Genomic DNA, 18,352 nt, shown 5'->3' with positions numbered 1-18,352 from the left:
GCATTTGCATAAAAGAGGTCCTCTACCAAAAAAATAATAATAATAATAATAATAATAATAATAATAATAATAATAATAAAACTTCAAGGCCCTACACCCACGAATAGCAGAACAACTCCAGCATTGTATCTCAAATCACCAAGCACCCAAATGGATGACCACAGAAGAACATCCTTAGTACAAAAGACTAGAGCAAGGGAAATATAGCCAGTAACTACAGGCCTATCACCTGCCTACCAATAATGTGGAAGTTACTAACAGGTATCATCAGTGAAAGGCTATACAACTAACCTAGAGGAGACAAACACCATCCCCCACCAACAGAAAGGCTGCAGAAGGAAGTGTAGGGGCACAAAAGACCAGCTCCTGATAGACAAAATGGTAATGAAGAACAGTAGGAGAAGGAAAACCAACCTAAGCATGGCATGGATAGACTATAAGAAAGCCTTCGACATGATACCACACACATGGCTGCAGTGGGTAGGTAAGTTACAATGAAGGAAGAAGGACAAGCTATCCCAACAAATTCCCAGGTTTATTTGTATGCAGAGTATAATAGAGGCTAATCTTGTGATAAGCCTATTCCAGGGTGTCGCATCCTTGTATACACACACACACACACACGCGCACATCAACACACACACACACACAAAACACACACACACACACACACACACACACATATATATATATATATATATATATATATATATATATATATATATATATATATATATATATATATATTATTATATTATAGATATATGTGTGTGTGTGTGTAGGCGTGCGTGTAGGTGTAAGTGAATCTAAACTGTGGGACTAGTACAGAATAATATCCTGGGAGAATCTTCCAAATTTGATACCTACACAGCCAGTTTCCTGTAATATTCTAAAACTTAACTTTTGAAACTTTGAAGTCGTACAGAGGTTATGGCTAATTATAAAAAATAGTTAATCGACATTTCTAAGAGCCATTTTAAAGCAAGAGATTTGAGAAATGACATTATGTTAAACACTTCAAAGCAGACGAAAATCCAAAATCAAAACTATTAAAAGCCCACTGCAGTAAAGTAAATCACATAGATGTGTCTTTGATCTAGTACAGATTCAGCTTCAGTGAAGATTTGCACCAAATCAATTAAGGACTACCCATTCCTGGACTTTTGACCACCTTTGCACCAGCTGCAGGTGGTCCATTCTATTTCAGTCTCTCGCCGTTTTCTTTCGGAACTGTTGAAATGAACGCATGAATGGTTTGGGCGTGGGAGCTTAGGAGGTCACCATATTCACGTCTCACAGTATATATATATATATATATATATATATATATATATATATATATATATATATATATATATATATATATATATATATATATATATGGGTGGGTAGGACACTACATGTGTTAGCATATGAAGGGGTGGGGGAACGTGATCGCCACTGAGCTTGAGGAGCTACTACCAACTACCAACCTCCAGCAACTATACCTTTACGTACCTGAGTGATGGAAAATCATTGCTGAAAAGGTATATCTCCGTACGTTGTTAATCCTGTCTTTCATGCTCAAAGCACGTCATGATAATCAGAATCCAGTCTAAGACTGCTAGTTGGAAAAGCAAATGATTATTTGGTAAGAGTCTGAAGCTGAGGAGCCGTGAAAAATCAGCTTTAGCAATTCCGGTGAGGCAACGTTGTCTGGAAAGCTTGTTTACCTCGTCGGCGCATTGGCTAAGCAATTCATTAGCAGTTATAATCTTTGTAAACCCTCATCACAAAAGTTAAATAAGTTTTCTTCCCCAAGGATAAAAGGAGTCAGGATAAAATTTTTTGAAGAATTCGTAGGATTCGCGAGGGGAGGATTCCATGGAATGTTCCCTTATAACTTAAGTTTCCCATAACAGAACGTCGATAGTTGAGTGTGAGTCAGCTTATATGCAAGTCTTGCCGTGTTCCATTTATTGTCATAAACCGTTTTAGAACTAATATTACTCATAAGCTCTATTAACCTTATATTGAAAACATCGTTGTCTATTGTCTTAATCTGAATATTCTATTTATTCCGTCGCTTATCCTCTTTCAAAGTTGTTTAAATCAATAAATTATAACAGTACCAAAATTTTATATGGGGGATAATATATTGGGGGAGAGAGAGAGAGAGAGAGGGAGAGAGAGGGAGAGAGAGAGAGCGAGAGAGAGGAGGAGGAGAGAGAGAAGAAATCGTTACTTGACATATTAAGGGTATCTTTCAAAATTTTGCTTAGGGGTTATTTTATTATATAGAGTACACTTCACATATTTTAAGTAGTGGCAAAGGGTGAGTGTTCTTCTATCAGTAAGTGAAAATTGGCTTTGATCACCAAAATCGAAGACTTAAGAGCCACTGATCATATATCCTCAATATAAAAAAATGTCAGGGTTTTAAAATCTAACGAAGCGAAAACATTCAGAAGACAAACAATACGATAAGAAATTTTTAAAATGTGTTTCAAACGTCTTGGAACTTCGTCTTTGTGGTGACAAGCGTATTCAGAAAGTATGAAGAAACCGAGAAGTTAAGAGGGCATTGTGGTTATTACAACTGCAAACGTATCTGGTAAAATGTGACCATTGGTTCTATATATGTGTATCAACATTGTTAATATTTTCCTAATATAGTTTTCAACTTTGATTTTTTCTCTTCTTAATAAATTAAACAGTGATTAAGTAATTATCCGTGATTCTACACCTATCAAATCATCTACTTGTGAGACAAAGATATATCTTGATTTTAATCGAATCATGTGTAGCTGAAAATGGAATAGATAGGAATGACTGATCTAGATACTTGATGTTAATCGAATCATGTGTAGCTGAAAATGGAATAGATAGGAATGACTGATCTAGATACAGTTGAATGGAACCTCCTTTGAAGGGTTCCAAGTATTTAAAAGAGAAATTAAAAAAAATATATTTTCAGTGTTCCTCGAAGTTGTGCATGGCACATAATTCTATATCCAGAAATATTCCAGTGGAATTTTCTTTTATAGGTATGTATATAAAAGAAACAAGGAACTCGGAGTGGCATGAAATATGTGCGTAGAGAGATCCTAACATAAATCGAAGGTAACCTCAATAAACCAGTCAAAATCAATCACGATCGGAAGAGGGGTGGCAGAGGAACAAAGCACCTGACGAAGAAGGGAGGGATAATTTGCGGGTGTTGTGAAATGAGTGAGACAGAAAAAATAACGTCATCTGGTTGTTGTTATATTACGACTGGCTCTGGCGGAGAGAGAATCATTTCGTCTTTTGAACCAAAGCTCATGATAGAAAAATAAAAAAAGGATGGAAAGTCGGGTGTGATTAATATGAGGAAAGAATGACGAATAATGCAATTGCCACGAAGATGCAACAACCCTGTCTTGCATAATTTGCTATAACCGCAGACAGCAAACTTGCTCAGAGACAATACAATCATATCATCTTTTGAACCAGCGTCCGTGATAAAAAAAAAATATAAAAAAGAAAGGGAAGTCAGGCATCGTTAATATGAGGAAAGAATGAAGACGCATGCAATTACCACGGAGGTGCAATATGCCTGTCCTGCATTAATTGCAAAAACCGCAGACAGCAAAGATTTATAAGTGTGGTGGCGCCGAGAGAACGTATTGCTCTCTGAATGTGTACTCCTGGGTATCTTGATCTCTTGACTTGATATCTCAGTTCCTGGAAATTTTCAAGAATCCAAATAATTTGACGCATTTAATATGATCATTGTAGAATGAAAGACCATAATCACACCACTTACATGGAATTCTGTATATATTACATATTATAGTATTATCAGAGCGTTCTTCATTAGTACGCGTTTCATTGTTTAATTATATTTAACAAACATTGAGAGAACATAATAGTAACATGATAAATATTTGTGACAGATTAAGGTTAATTTTCAATAAGTATAATTTACATGTTAGTAGAATGACAAACCTCATGTGCAAAGGTCGGGGACTAATAGACGACAGTAAAAATGTTGTCAGTTCCAGTATCCACCATCATGAATAAAGTGATTTGATACTTTTCCCGAAATCAGCGTCGTTCGATAACTGGTTGATGGCTCGTCTCATTTTTCACTGTTTTGTCATTTCCAATTATGACGCTGTTACGTGTAGAGGGAAAGCTTTTTAGTATTCGGAAAAAACTAATCAACATTTAACCATTAATGTCACTATTAACTATACTTCCAAAAATTGTAAAAAAAAAAAAAATAAATAAAAAAGATAAAAAGTTTGTTGGTGGTGATAGGAAATTACAGGATGAAATAATTTTTTAATAATAAAGTTATATATCATATATTAAAGGAAAATAGTGTGCATTTTATCCACCTACTATAGGTACAAACACTGCCTGTTTCCACGTACAACACACTAACATCACACTAATACATATATGCAGTCATACAGACACACACACACACACACACACGCACACACACACACACACACACACACACACACACATATATATCTATATATATATATATATATATATATATTATATATATATATATATATATATATATATATCTGATTATAAGGTAATGACCAGCATGGCTTGTCAACATGAATGAACGTAACATTCCTGTAGTAACTAGTTTACGATGCATCCCAGGTATTATATTTAAGAACAATGGCAATATTACACGCCCCCACAGGAAACAGTAGTAATTAATTGTTCATCGTCGCAAAATAATCTTACATATAACCTGTCCCCTAAGCAACAATAAAAGGACGAGAGAGAGAGAGAGAGAGAGAGAGAGAGAGAGAGAGAGAGAGAGAGAGAGAGAGAGAGAGAGTTGCTTTTGTTGCTGAGATGGAGTGGGAGGTAATGACAATGATTGTATTTTCGGTTAGAGATTGTTTTCTTACTGAGAGAGAGAGAGAGAGAGAGAGAGAGAGAGAGAGAGAGAGAGAGTGAGTTTTCGTTTGTTATAAGTAGAAAATATTACCAAAAGTGTGATGGAAGTGCTTGCAGGTATTGACTAAAGTATCAGAAAGCGCTTGTTTTTTTGTTTTTTTTGTTTTTTTGAGACATTATCTCTTCAAAATTCTAATGAGAGGACCGATTATTCAGGCTACGTATTAAGGAATTTCGAAAAAAACAATCTTTCTTACTAGTTTTATGGTTTCTTTTACACTTTGAATGGAAGAAAATTCTAGCTCTTTGACAGAATCTTTCTAAACTTTCGATAAAAGGATTATCGTTCCAACTTGAGAATCTCTATCTCTCTCTCTCTCTCTCTCTCTCTCTCTCTCTCTCTCCTAGACCAGCGTCTTAGGAATTCTAAATCGAAAGTAATCTAAAATGGGATGTCGACGTTACCCCGTTAGATGAGTTTCGTTTGGCGCAATCAAGTTTTTTATACGGTGTATAATGCTGCTCTTTCAAATTCTCAACCGCGGCTCATGAAACGTTCAGCCACGGACCGCTATGGGTCTGTGCTGTTAGTAACTATGTCGGTGCTAGACGCACGATGATGGTTAGATTTAACGTTAAATAAAATAAAAACTAATTAGGCTTGAGGGTTGTAACTTGGTATGTTTGATGATTGGGGGATGGATGAACAACAAACCATTTTGCAGCACTCTAGCCTCAGTGGTTTTTAAGAACTGAGGTAGACAGAAAAAGTGCGGACGGACAGACAAATAGCCATCACAATAGTTTTGTTATTTATTTATTTATTTATTTGTGTGTTTTTGCAGGAAACTTTAGATATGCGAGATTTGTTCCCCGGAGTATTAATGGATTCAAGTCTGTAATGGAATAAATTCATATCATTATTATCATTTCATTATTATCATTAGGAGGAGAAGGACAAGCACAATTAGTTAAGAAATTTACGTTTCTGTTGTTGGTCTTGGTAATATAAACATTCTTCGGAAGAATTACTAAAAAAAAAAAAATACTAATCTTCAGTTTACATATATTGTCAGAAAAGATTTTTCCTGCATTTTCATCCGGCAGAATATATAGGATTTCGATAATTGGGTAAGGAGAAGCATACATTGTTTGTCTCGGAGGAAATGAAGTTTGTGTAATTATTTACCAGAATCTAATCAGAATAAGAAAGATTTCGAAGATATGAAGATTTCTCCAATGATCTCATTCATACCACTAAAGCAATTTCTGGCATTGTACAATAGGATCATTCAGAAGTATGGAACCTTTATTAGCTTCGAATATATTCAAGAAATATAAAACTGACGATAACTTTAATTTTCCAGGTCATTCAATGAGAATCCTTCTTCACAGCCCATTGAATTATTTTGGTTTCATTATCCATGCAAAAATTTAATTATAAATATGAAGCAATAAAAACATTAGAAAAACTCAAAACTGAATCCCCCGCCCCCACCACTCGCAGCATAAAAGTATTATTGTTGCCAATGTTTTTTTGTTTTTTTTAGATGTTTCTGTTTTCTTCCATTACAGCATTCTGCAGTACGTGTGCTACAACTGCTAACTTTATTCCAACCCCTCGAAATACTTGTTGAACTGATTAAAAAAAATGCAAATCGCATTTTTCATGGCCAATGTCCCTCATATTTATTACAAGGGGGTTATGAATCGATAACAATATTTCGAAGATGATTTCGAAAACTAGTTCGCCAATATTCCAGGTTCACACGACTTGAATGAATCACTACGAGAATCTATTCCTATTTTCCGAAAACGTTTTGAAAATGCGAAAAACCAACGAAGCAGATTATTAACAGAAGTAAACTATATTTCGCACTTTCATCCTCCTGATATTTTCTCCTACCCCTCCTTTCTCTCTCTCTCTCTCTCTCTCTCTCTCTCTCTCTCTTCTCTCTCTCTCTCTCTCTCTCTCTCTGATATGAAAAAGAAACCTCGAGTCGAAAGATCTCGTAGCACTCCACTGTTTCACTTGCCTTCATGGCTTCTACTACTATATATAAGATATATATATATATATATATATATATATATACTATATATATATATATATATATATATATATATAATAGATATATATATATATATATATATATATATACATATAGATACATATATACATATATATATATATATATATATATATATATAATATATATATATATATATATATATATATATATATATATGATATATATATATATATATGTATATATACATATATATATATATATATATATATATATATATATATATAATGTGTGTGTGTGTGTTTTTTTGTGCGCGCGAACGTATATGAAATATCAGGCCGCAGATCAAGACATTAATATTCTCGTTACTTTTATCCTTCTTATCTAATGAAATCTCATTATCCCAATGAGTCTGTCATTACGCTTGATATCCTAACCGTTTAATTTCTCCTAATTTCTCTTTCATTCATAACAGCCGCTTTCTGAAACGATATTATAGGTACATGTTCGGGCATTCGATGTTGTCGGTGTGCTACGGAAGAGGCAGTTGAAAATATCTACACACAAAAATTATGCATGAATAAAAATTATATGATATCTAAAGCGGCTAATTGAATATAAAATAAGTCCACCATGATAAATCAATTGAATAGATCTGAATAATAGATAAAAAAAAAAAATAAAGAATATCACTGGTGGACTTGAATTGTTTTTTGAAATGAAGTTATTTTCGTTTGGATTTTTTTTACGTAACGATAATGAGGTATTCAAAACAATCATATAACTACTTAAATTCTGATTAAGGAAAGCAAATCTCTCTTCTACACATACACACGATCGCGTACTTCAACTCTAGTTAAGGCAAGTATATATATATATATATATATATATATATATATATATATATATATATATATATATATATACATATTATATATATATATATATACTATATATATATATATATATATATATATTATATATATATATATATATATATATATATATACATATATATATTTTCTCCTCTACACATACGCACGAACGCGTACTTCATCGTTGTTATTTTTGTTATAACTCGGCATTAATGAAGGCCAAAGATAGGATTTCCCATATGGCCGAAATCATAAAAGTACAAAGTGACGTTAAGCCTTTTCTTACGTAAGATGCAATTAAATGATGAATCTGGAAATTAATCGATGGCGTTATTGCCAGTGAAAGAGATTTTCATGATAGCCACTGTAATGTTTTACCCATAATTAGAGTTCTAAATGCTGCTGAAACTTCAGTCGTTAAGTAAAGGAATTTAATTTTTTGACAGACGAATAGATTGATAGATAGATAGATAGATAGATAGACAGACAGGATTCATTTTTCGAGTGCCACTATGTTCATAAAAAAAGACTTTTATAGCACTCAGCACGAAACAATATCCAATCTAGATTGAATATCCTATTTACGCTTCACGGGTTTTTATCTTTTCTCTTAAACGAATTCCATTGTTCACCCTATTGTATTCAGTTAACAGCCTTTAACCCGTGTATTTGCTTTATTTTTTCCCAAACAGATGGCATGCATTCATATTTTCTTTCAGTCCTACAAAAAGATATGTAAACAACACTCGTCAAATTTTCCATCGAATATACAACTGATTTTCCCTGAAAATCATTCAGGTTCCCTATGCCCTATCCGCAGCCAGCGAATTTATTGCATGATATTTCAGCGCAACGCCTTACTCCTTTCGACTTACTGAACAAGCCTTGATTACTTCAAAAACCCTATGGCTGTGTCTTTCAAGTCTGGCCGTTCCAGATTTACGGCCGCGTTTTTGTGCGCGAAAGTGATGGCGGAAAACATGACTCGCTCGCATTTCTCTCTTTCCTCCTCTCCTCTCTCATCTCTCTCCTCTCTCTCTCGTTCTCTCTCTCTCTCTCTCTCTCTCTCTCTTTCCTCTTGCTGACTTTCTGGTTGTCCCATGTTTATTCTCACTATCCGTTCGTTTGTCTCTGTGACAATATATATATATATATATATATATATATATATATATATATATATATATATATATATATATATATATATATATATATATATGTATATAAGATATATACACACATAAGAAAATGTGTTGTTTGATTGTATAAACGCTATACAAATCCACATTCTTGACTGATTTTTGATGATACTTTAGATATAAGTCAACATCAAACTAAAAAAAGGTCTTGGTGAAAACAGAATTGAAATCGGACGATTGGGGTGAAGAGGGGATGTGGGAAGGGGTGAAATGTAAAAATTACCGAAAGCAACAAATATTACTACGTATCTAATCAGTACTTTTTGAGGTCGCTGAAGTGAATAGTGACACTCTCGATTTCCTTCAAGTCCAAGTTCAACCTCAATAGTTAAGGAGTTGAGAATGGTTGGAATGGGGTGACATGTAAAAATAATCGAAATGACGGATATTAGTGCCATGGCGAGTGTGAAATAGACAGAAGGACATACATACATTACATACAGACAGACCGACAGACAGGTAGAGAGATAGAGGAAGGGAGGATTGACATAATCATTTATCCCAGAGAGCGTTAATTTTCATTTCTGAAAACCTATGCAGTCATAAAACACCAGCCAGCAATAGCAAAAGCTTTAATGAGGCTACTAAAATTATACGACGAGAGTTCAGTTGTTACAATGAGTTATTATTAACGTCAAAGTACAACAGTAGCCATGTCATTAATTATAATGAATACTTGTCTTTTAGAATATAAAATAACACCTCAAGAAGAGGTAAACACCATTGACTTTAGATATACCCTTATATGAATGTGTCTTTTATTGTTTACAAGTGAATTACTTATACTGCCATTACAATCAGACGTTATTGGCGTTATTGTTATAAATTGCAAAATTAAATGGGGGATAAAACGATATACGTATCAGTTGATGGAAATATTGGCTTAACAAAGGAGTTCGCAAGAAGTCTTACACACCAATTTATTACCCATTATTTTGACAATTCAAATCACTGATCATTGAAGTTGATTGGACCATTACCTCCATTCTCTCTCTCTCTCTCTCTCTCTCTCTCTCTCTCTCTCTCTCTCGCCCTTCTCTCTCTCTCTCTCCTCTATCTCTCTTCTCTCTCTCTCTCTCTCTCATCTGTTTTGACCTGACACTATTATATTTTTATTATATTTATTATATCTATTATATCTATTATTATAATTATTGTTATTATTTTTTTGTCTATCACAGTCCAGTTCGACTGGGTGGTATTTATAGTGTGGGGTTCCGGGTTGGATCCTGCCTCCTTAGGAGTCCATCACTTTTCTTGCTATGTGCGCCGATTCTAGGATCGTACTTATGCATGTGTCCTGGAGCTACTTCAGCCTCTAGTTTTTCCAGATTCCTTTTCAGGGATCTTGGGATAGTGCCATGCGTTCCTATGATTATGGGTACAATTTCCACTGGCATATCCCATATTCTTCTTATTTCTATTTTCAGGTCTTGATACTTATCCATTTTTTCCCTCTCTTTCTCTTCAACTCTGGTGTCCCATGGTATTGCGACATCAATGAGTGATACTTTCTATTTGCACGTATCACCCTATCTGTTCTGACACCATAGTCCCAGAGGTTCTTTGCCTGATCGTTTTCCATCACTCCTTCAGTGGAGGGCTTTTGCCACTGAATCATGCCTCCTTTTGTACTGGTTCTGTGCAAGTGCCGGGCATTCGCTTGCTATGCGGTTTATGGTTTCATTTTTCGTATTACACTTCCTACATATTGGAGAGATGTTATTTCAATCTATCGTTCTTTGAACATATCTGGTTCTTAGGGCCTGATCTTGTGCCGCTGTTATCATTCCTTCAGTTACCTTCTTGGGCTCTCCCCTCTGTAGCCATTGCCATGTGTCATCGCTGGCTAGTTCTTTAGTCTATCTCATGTATTGTCCGTGCATTGGTTTGTTGTACCAGTCCCCTGTTCTGTTTGTCATTCTCCTGTTTTTCAGATATTGCCCCAGTGCTCTGTTCTCAGTGTTGACCAGCCCTCTATACTTAGTAGTCTTCTCCCTCCTTCCTTTCTTGTTATGTATAGTCTCTCCGTATTTGCTCTTGGGTGTAGTGCTTTGTGTATTGTCATATGGTTCCTACTTTTCTGGTCTATGCTGTGGAGTTCTGCCTTCGTCCATTCCACTATTCCTGCGCTGTATCTGATTACTGGCACTGCCCATGTGTTTATGGCTTTTATCATATTTCCGGCGTTGAGTTTTGACTTGAGTATCGCCTTGAGTCTCTGGATATTTTCTTTCCTGATCGTGTCCATCTCTTGGTGTTTTATATCCCCCCTTTCATTATTCCCGGGTATTTGTATCCCGTCTCATCTGTGTGTTTGATGTTGCTCCTATCTAGTAGCTTTATCCCTTCAGTCCTTGTTACTTTGCCCTTTTGTACGTTGACTAAGGCACATTTTTCTATTCCAAACTCCATCCTGATGTCCCCAGATACAATCCTTGCAGTCTCGATTAGGGTATCTATTTCCTTGATGCTCTTACCATACAGCTTGATGTCGTCCATGAACATCAGATGGTTAATTCTGTTGCCTCTTTTCTTGAGTTGGTACCCAGCATCTACCTTCTGCAGTACTTTTGTCATAGGAATCATGGCTACTACTACTACTACTACTAATACTACTACTACTATTATTATTATTATTATTATTATTATTATTATTATTATTATTATTATTATTATTATTATTATTATTATTATTATTATTATTATTATTATTTAGTTCGCTGAGTTGAATAATTGGACAGAGAGAGGAAGGTTTTCCTTTAACCTTTGCCATTACTTTATTTCAACTCTCCGGAAAATCTAAACATGTTTGTCACTTCTGCACTTTCATTTATACTACAAACTACTTTGTTGCTGATGATGTTGTTGTTGTTGTAGTTGTGTAAGGGCCTAAAAAGGTCAGAAAAAGGAGTTTCGCGTCGAGTTAAAGATAGAGGAATTTTAGGATAGGATACTTATGATTTATTTATTGGAATGAAAATGTCAAAAATAATGCGCAGGTTAAACAGTTCGGAAAAAATTTATTAAATTATAGCGTACTTATTGTAATTTTCTTTGGTGAAACAAGGTTGTATTTGACCGTATTTAATGTATAAAACGAAGTATAATAGCATAGAGTTCTAAAGGATGCTACGAAGTTGAGAAAACTTAGGAAGATAATAAAAAATGATAGACCAAACAAACTACGAAAGCCTTTATGCAAAAGGGTCCTCATTGGGTGTTGTGTACGGCTTACCAATAATACACAAGGAGGGTATACCTTTGAGACCCATCCTGTCATCCTATATTACACCAGGTTATAAAAAATCAAAATTTCAGACAGGTCTACTAGACTATTTTCAAAATTGAATAATCTAACCAACTGTTCATTTTAAGAAATTATACGCTAGGACCCGGAATAAACCACCGGAAGCTTCTTTATTTAGAATGCAGAGGGTACACCCAGCGAGGTGAGTTTATTTAAGGAACCATTCTCCTACAGGGTTGAAGTCCAGATATGGTTCACATATGTTTATTTACCTAGTTGAGACTACTTCGTCCTTTATTCCACTTCAAGATGTGGTGACGTCTTAATTTTACATGAAACCTCTAGGTACCCACTTCATTCCGGACGACACCAATCAGCTGTATCCTTATTTTTACTTCAGTAATTACAACCTCACCATTCTGGTATGGATGGTAATCCCTCTATAAGCTTAAAAAGGTAGTTTTTTAAAATCCACAACCAAGTAGAAGTCTACGCCGTGGTAATCAGTCCTTGATCAAAAGTAGCCTTATGACATTCATATACCCTTGTAACTCTAACGTTAGTCTGAAAGCTTCTCATTTAATTTAATGGGCCAACAACATTAGCCTCTTAATTGAAAAGGCTTTTAAAAGCACTAACATTTTTTAAGGCTTAAGTGCAACTTTTTAAACACTACCATCAAACCTATAACAGCATGAAAAGGTGACCACGTTTATATACACAAATGCACCATACATATAATAGTTTTTAGGTTGAAAATAAAATCGTAAGTTAAATTAATTTCCACGAAACGCAACTTCATTACCCAGGAAATCATCCACAAATCAACTGCGGGTGCAGTAGCCTTGAAACTTCAGAAATCCATATTATTCCAGAAACCCATATTACAGCACGTAATCGGTAACAAGAGTCGTTGATGTAGATTCAAAAGATATCTGCTATTGTGGTATGTTCATAAGCGTCGGTCCATTTACAGACTCTATCAGATACTCATCAACCTGCAATGCAAGACAAAGCATCAGACAAGCCAAGGTGTTCAGAGTGAGACGTCAACCCTATGCATTTAAAGTTAAACGGATTTGTAAAGTCATATATAATAAATACATTTTACTTTACACCATATAAGCACGTTAAATGGATTTGTTATTGCCAAGTCATATATAATGAGAGCTGAAAATTTGTATATAATACAGAGCTGAAAAATTAAAGAAAAAATAAGTTTTACTTCGCAAAATAAAATACATTTTACTTTAAATCATATCGGCAGGTTAGAAGCTACTATTTAAAATCAGTTAGATTATTAAAAGAACAAAATCTTTAGTAAAGTTTCTAATATAAGCACGTTAAAAGCCATTTCTTAAAATCAGTTATATTACGAAGACAAAGTTAATGTAGTAAAGCTTCTAATAACATCCAAGAAAAACTAAACTTGTTGAAAGAATCTTAAATCAATCAAACAAAAGCTAAAAATTACTAGACTTTACATAATTATTTGGGATTTAGTTTTGGAATTAGAAGTGCAAACCCCACACCTTGACATACGGTAAATAATTACCGTATGTCGAGAAGTGCCTCCTGCCCCTGATGTTAAAGATACTCACCATTTACAATGGTATAGTTACCATTCTTCTAGTAGGGTTGTAGTTATGGGGTTGTAGTCATGAACTCTTCCGGTTGTAGTAGACTCGTCTCCTTCACCTCAGAACACCTGAAAGATAAGAATTAAGACCCGAAGTAAATTTAAAGGAACATGCGGTTACAACTACAGAACAGGAAGTCGTAGACGTTATCATTACAGACAAAATAAATTGATGTGTATTGGAAACAAAACGGCAAAATATACAAAAATGTGAGACAAAGTCATGTAATCACTCAAAACGACCACTAAGGAAACCCGACGAACATCCAAGCTATATGGACATCCCATTGTTGCTGAAGTACACGATTCAATTACGCCCAGAAACATAATCGCTTGAACACGAATAAAACGCCACGAGACACCAACAGAGACCCAGCGTTACCTCACTGCAGCTCTGCGAAGCCCCAGCTGATTATACTTGTCTGCTGCCCCTTCCGGCGTAAGCAGCGCTCCCAGACAACTAGACTAACAAGCGAAAGGGTCTTCTATCACCTTCCAACTACAGGTTAACAGATACCACCTCTTTCCTCAAGTCTAAATCGTCTCAGCTCGCAAACCGACCGAAGGTTTCACTGATAATATAGTGTCCATAAAGTACCAGTACCATTACTAGTATTTATTGCTCAGAATAGTACTGGGATTTTATGGACACCCTGTACTTCCGTTTCATATCTCATTGCTGTAACCGTATCGCCAAAACTGGAATGAATTTTGAATGCCTTTGCTCTATAGTGATTCCCGTAAACAAAAACATTACCATTATCACGTATGTACACTTTATATGATACGTTTGCCGAAGTTATGTTTTTTCTAACTGTATATCAACCCGTAGAGGGATAGTGCTGTCAGTGGACCTTATGCGGTGCACTGTAGGCATTACTTTAGGTTCTTTGCAGCGTGCCTACGGCCCCTAGCTGCAAGCACTTTCATTCCTTTTACTGTACCTCCTTTCTTATTCTCTTTCTTCATCTTACTTTCCACCCTCTCCTAACACTTGATTCATAATGCAACTGCTTTGAGGTTTTCCTCCTGTTACACCTTTCAGACCTTTTACTGTCAATTTCCATTTCAGCGATGAATGACCTCATAGGTCCCAGTGCTTGGCCTTTGGCCTAAATTCTATATTCAACTCGACTCATCAATGCGTGATGGTAAAACATTACATCGAGGGAAATATCGTTTTCATTGTTCCTTTCTGTACAGGTGTTTAAACGATCAACAGTATAAAAAAACAAAACTAGGGTGAAAATTAAAAAAAAATAAAATAAGACTGTCATTGTGGATGCATAGAAACTAATGTGTATATGGTATATTTCTGTCCCTTACTTAAAAAAATTTTTGACTTGTTTTTTTTTTTTTTCAGAATAAAGAGAAATATTAACATCGAAACATAGATTATTTGTAAAATGTACAAGATAAAGAAATTTTGTTTTCGGATTCTGGTAAATTCAAGTGAACTTTGATAAAATTCTGCCTGTAATATTGTATATTTTCTCTAATATGGATGGAAGATACTTAGAATTAATAAGTAATGACAAGCAATTATTTAATTGGATAAAAAGTAGAGCGGTCAATACTTTCAATGTAAAAAAAACAGGATCTAAACTTCTGTTCAAATAAGTATTCACGAGTCAATATGTTTGTAATTTAAAAACATATTTAGATGAATAGTAAAAACTGCAGCGTAGTGAATATACATTAATCACTAATCTAATATTTATATAAATAAATATATTCGTGTGTATATACACTATTACAAATTGTAAGAATTGTAAATGTACATTTCCTTATTACAAAAAAAAGTAACTAAGCATAATACGTCCGTCTTTTATGATATAGTGTGCACAGTGAATATTCATTTAAGTATTATTCCGTTTATTATACTGCTGAGCGTTTACCTGTACGGAAAGGAACAATGAAAACGATATTTCCCTTTATGTAATGGCTTACTATCACGTACTGATATACAGTTAGAAAAGACAGAACTCCGACAAGCATATCATATAAAGTGTATATGCGTGGTAATAGTAATGCTTTGATTGACGGGCATTACATGAGCATTCAAAAGTCATTCCACTTCTGGCGATATGGTTACAGTAGTGATATATGACACGGAAGTATTATTATCAATGATACCTTCAGTCAGTTTGCGAGCTTTGACGATATAGTTTCAAGGAAAGAGCGGCTATCTATTAACCAGTAGTTGAAAGTGATTGACACTTGCGCTTCTTTAGTCCAATTGTCTGAGATCGCTGCTTACGCCGGTAGGGGCAGTAGAGGCCTTCGATAGTGGGGCCAGCGCTGAGATGTAGTAAGGTGACTTTGGGTGTCTGTCAATGGTCTCTTGGAGTTTTACTCGTGTTCATGTTATTTCGTTTCTCTGCGTAACTGAAACGTGTACTTCAGCAACAATGGGGTGTCCATATAATGAGCATATTCGTTGGGTTCCGTTAGCGGACATTTTGGGTGAGTGCATGCCTTTGTTTCATATGTATTATTGTATACTTTGCTCTTTTGTTTCAAATACTTAACCGTTATTGTCGGCATTGATAACCTGTACGACATCCTGTAGTTATAACTGCATGTTTCTTTACTTTTCTAAGGGTCTTAAATCTTTACTCTTTCAGATGCAGTGAGGTGAAGAACAAGTCAACCGCAACCGGACGAATTGAAGAATACAGCCCAACTATGAGAATGGTAACTATACCATTGTAAATGGTGAGTATCTTTTAACTTCAGTTTCTTCTCGAAAATCTCTTTGCAAGCTAATCCTCCCCCATCAGGGGCGGTGCCGCTGATGTGGGGAGGAGCCACTTCTGACATACGGTAATTAATTACCGTATGTCAGGAGTGGGGCTTGCACCAATTCTTCTAATTACAAAACTAAAGCCCAAGCAATTATGTTAAGTCTGGTAAGCAATTTTTTGTTTTTTAGGCTTTGAGTTAAGATTTGCTAATTAGGCTTAGTGTTTTGTTATTATAAGAGATTTTAAGAAATTGCTTTGAACGTGCCTGTATGATGTAAAGTAGAATGTGCTTTTCCTTTCGTAAAGTTAAAATTTATTTTTAAAGTAGAATATGGTTTTCCTTTTGTAAAGTAAATTTTAATGTTACTTTACTTTTCAGTTTAGTCCTTATATAATATGCATTGCTTACCGAATCCTATATGTATTATTTGGAGAATCCATTCAACTTAATATGCATGGAGTTGACGTCTTACTCTGAACACCTTGCCTTGTCTGATGCTTCGTCTTTCATTGCAGATTGATGGTATCTGATGGAGTCGATAAATGGACCGACGCTTTTTAACATACAAAAAGCAAATATCTTTTGACCCTACATCAACGTCTCTTGTTACCAGTTACGTGCTGTAATAAGGATTTCTGGTATTGAGGATTTCTGGAATTATAAGTATTTCTGGAGTTTCAAGGCTACTGCATATGCCGTAGATTTGTGGATTATTTCCTTTGGTAATAAAGTTCCGAGTTTATGAAAATTAATTTTAACTTATAATTTTATTTTCCACCGAAAACCTATTTTCATATGTAAAGTGCTTTTTACCTAAATGTGCACACCTTTTCATGTTATGAGTTTGATGTTAGAGTCGATAAAGTTACACTTAAAAGGACTACGTATTTTGAAGACTTCGTCTTTTTAAATTGGAGGCCAAAGCTGTTGGCCCTTTAAATTAATTGATAAAACTTTCAGACTAACGTTCGAGTTGCAAGGGTATATAAGTGTCTTGTGGCTAATCTTGATCAAGGACTGATTACAACGGTGCAGACTTTTACTTGGTTGTGGATTTTAAAATTACCTTTTTAAGCTTATAGAGGGATTACCGTCCGTAAAGGCCTGTCCACACGACCGGGCCTGATCGGCGGACCTCCCCTCTTGATGGGCAGACCTCCCCTCTTGATGGGCAGACCTCCCCTCTTGATGGGCAAACGGTCAAATTGCCCGATGGGTCTTGTAGCAAAATCACCATGGTGGTGCCCGATGGCTTGAGCTTCGACCCTGGCAAACTTACTTTAACCATATACATTTCTTTTACTGAGCCATTCTTTGCACCATATTCTCTTTTTCATTACACGCACAGCAATTATCATGCTACACAAAATCTACTTCTTTGCGGTAGGCACCATGTTTATCGTACTGCACTGAAGACACTACTGGCATCGTCGGGCACGCCCACCTCTCCTTCGCCTCACCCGTGTAGACAACATTCACGGGTGAGCACGCCAGAATTTGCCCGTCAACCCCGGAGCACGCCGATCAGGCCCGCTCGTGTGGACAGGCCTTTAGGTACCTAGCTGCAACCTCTGTAATTCCTTTCACTGTACCTCTGTACGTATTATTTTTCATACTAAAGATTGCATCAAGAAGTACAATTTCTTTGTGCTCTAGGAAGCCATCGATAGTTCTAAGATTCACACAAGTGCATCGCGCCCACTGCTGGGAAGTTG

General features: G+C 35.4%; 1 long non-coding RNA gene across 1 annotated transcript; it reads left to right on the top strand.

The window, feature by feature from the left end:
• Positions 1-16,211: 16,211 nt before the first annotated feature.
• LOC135206584 (uncharacterized) lies at positions 16,212-17,283 on the top strand. Its single transcript, XR_010312792.1, has 3 exons — positions 16,212-16,355; positions 16,517-16,607; positions 17,153-17,283. It is a non-coding gene; the product is annotated as an uncharacterized LOC135206584 (long non-coding RNA).
• Positions 17,284-18,352: the final 1,069 nt, after the last annotated feature.

This window comes from Macrobrachium nipponense, chromosome 31, assembly GCF_015104395.2.
Source record: "Macrobrachium nipponense isolate FS-2020 chromosome 31, ASM1510439v2, whole genome shotgun sequence".
NCBI lineage: Eukaryota > Metazoa > Arthropoda > Malacostraca > Decapoda > Palaemonidae > Macrobrachium > Macrobrachium nipponense.
This window is presented reverse-complemented; position numbering and strand designations above follow the sequence as displayed.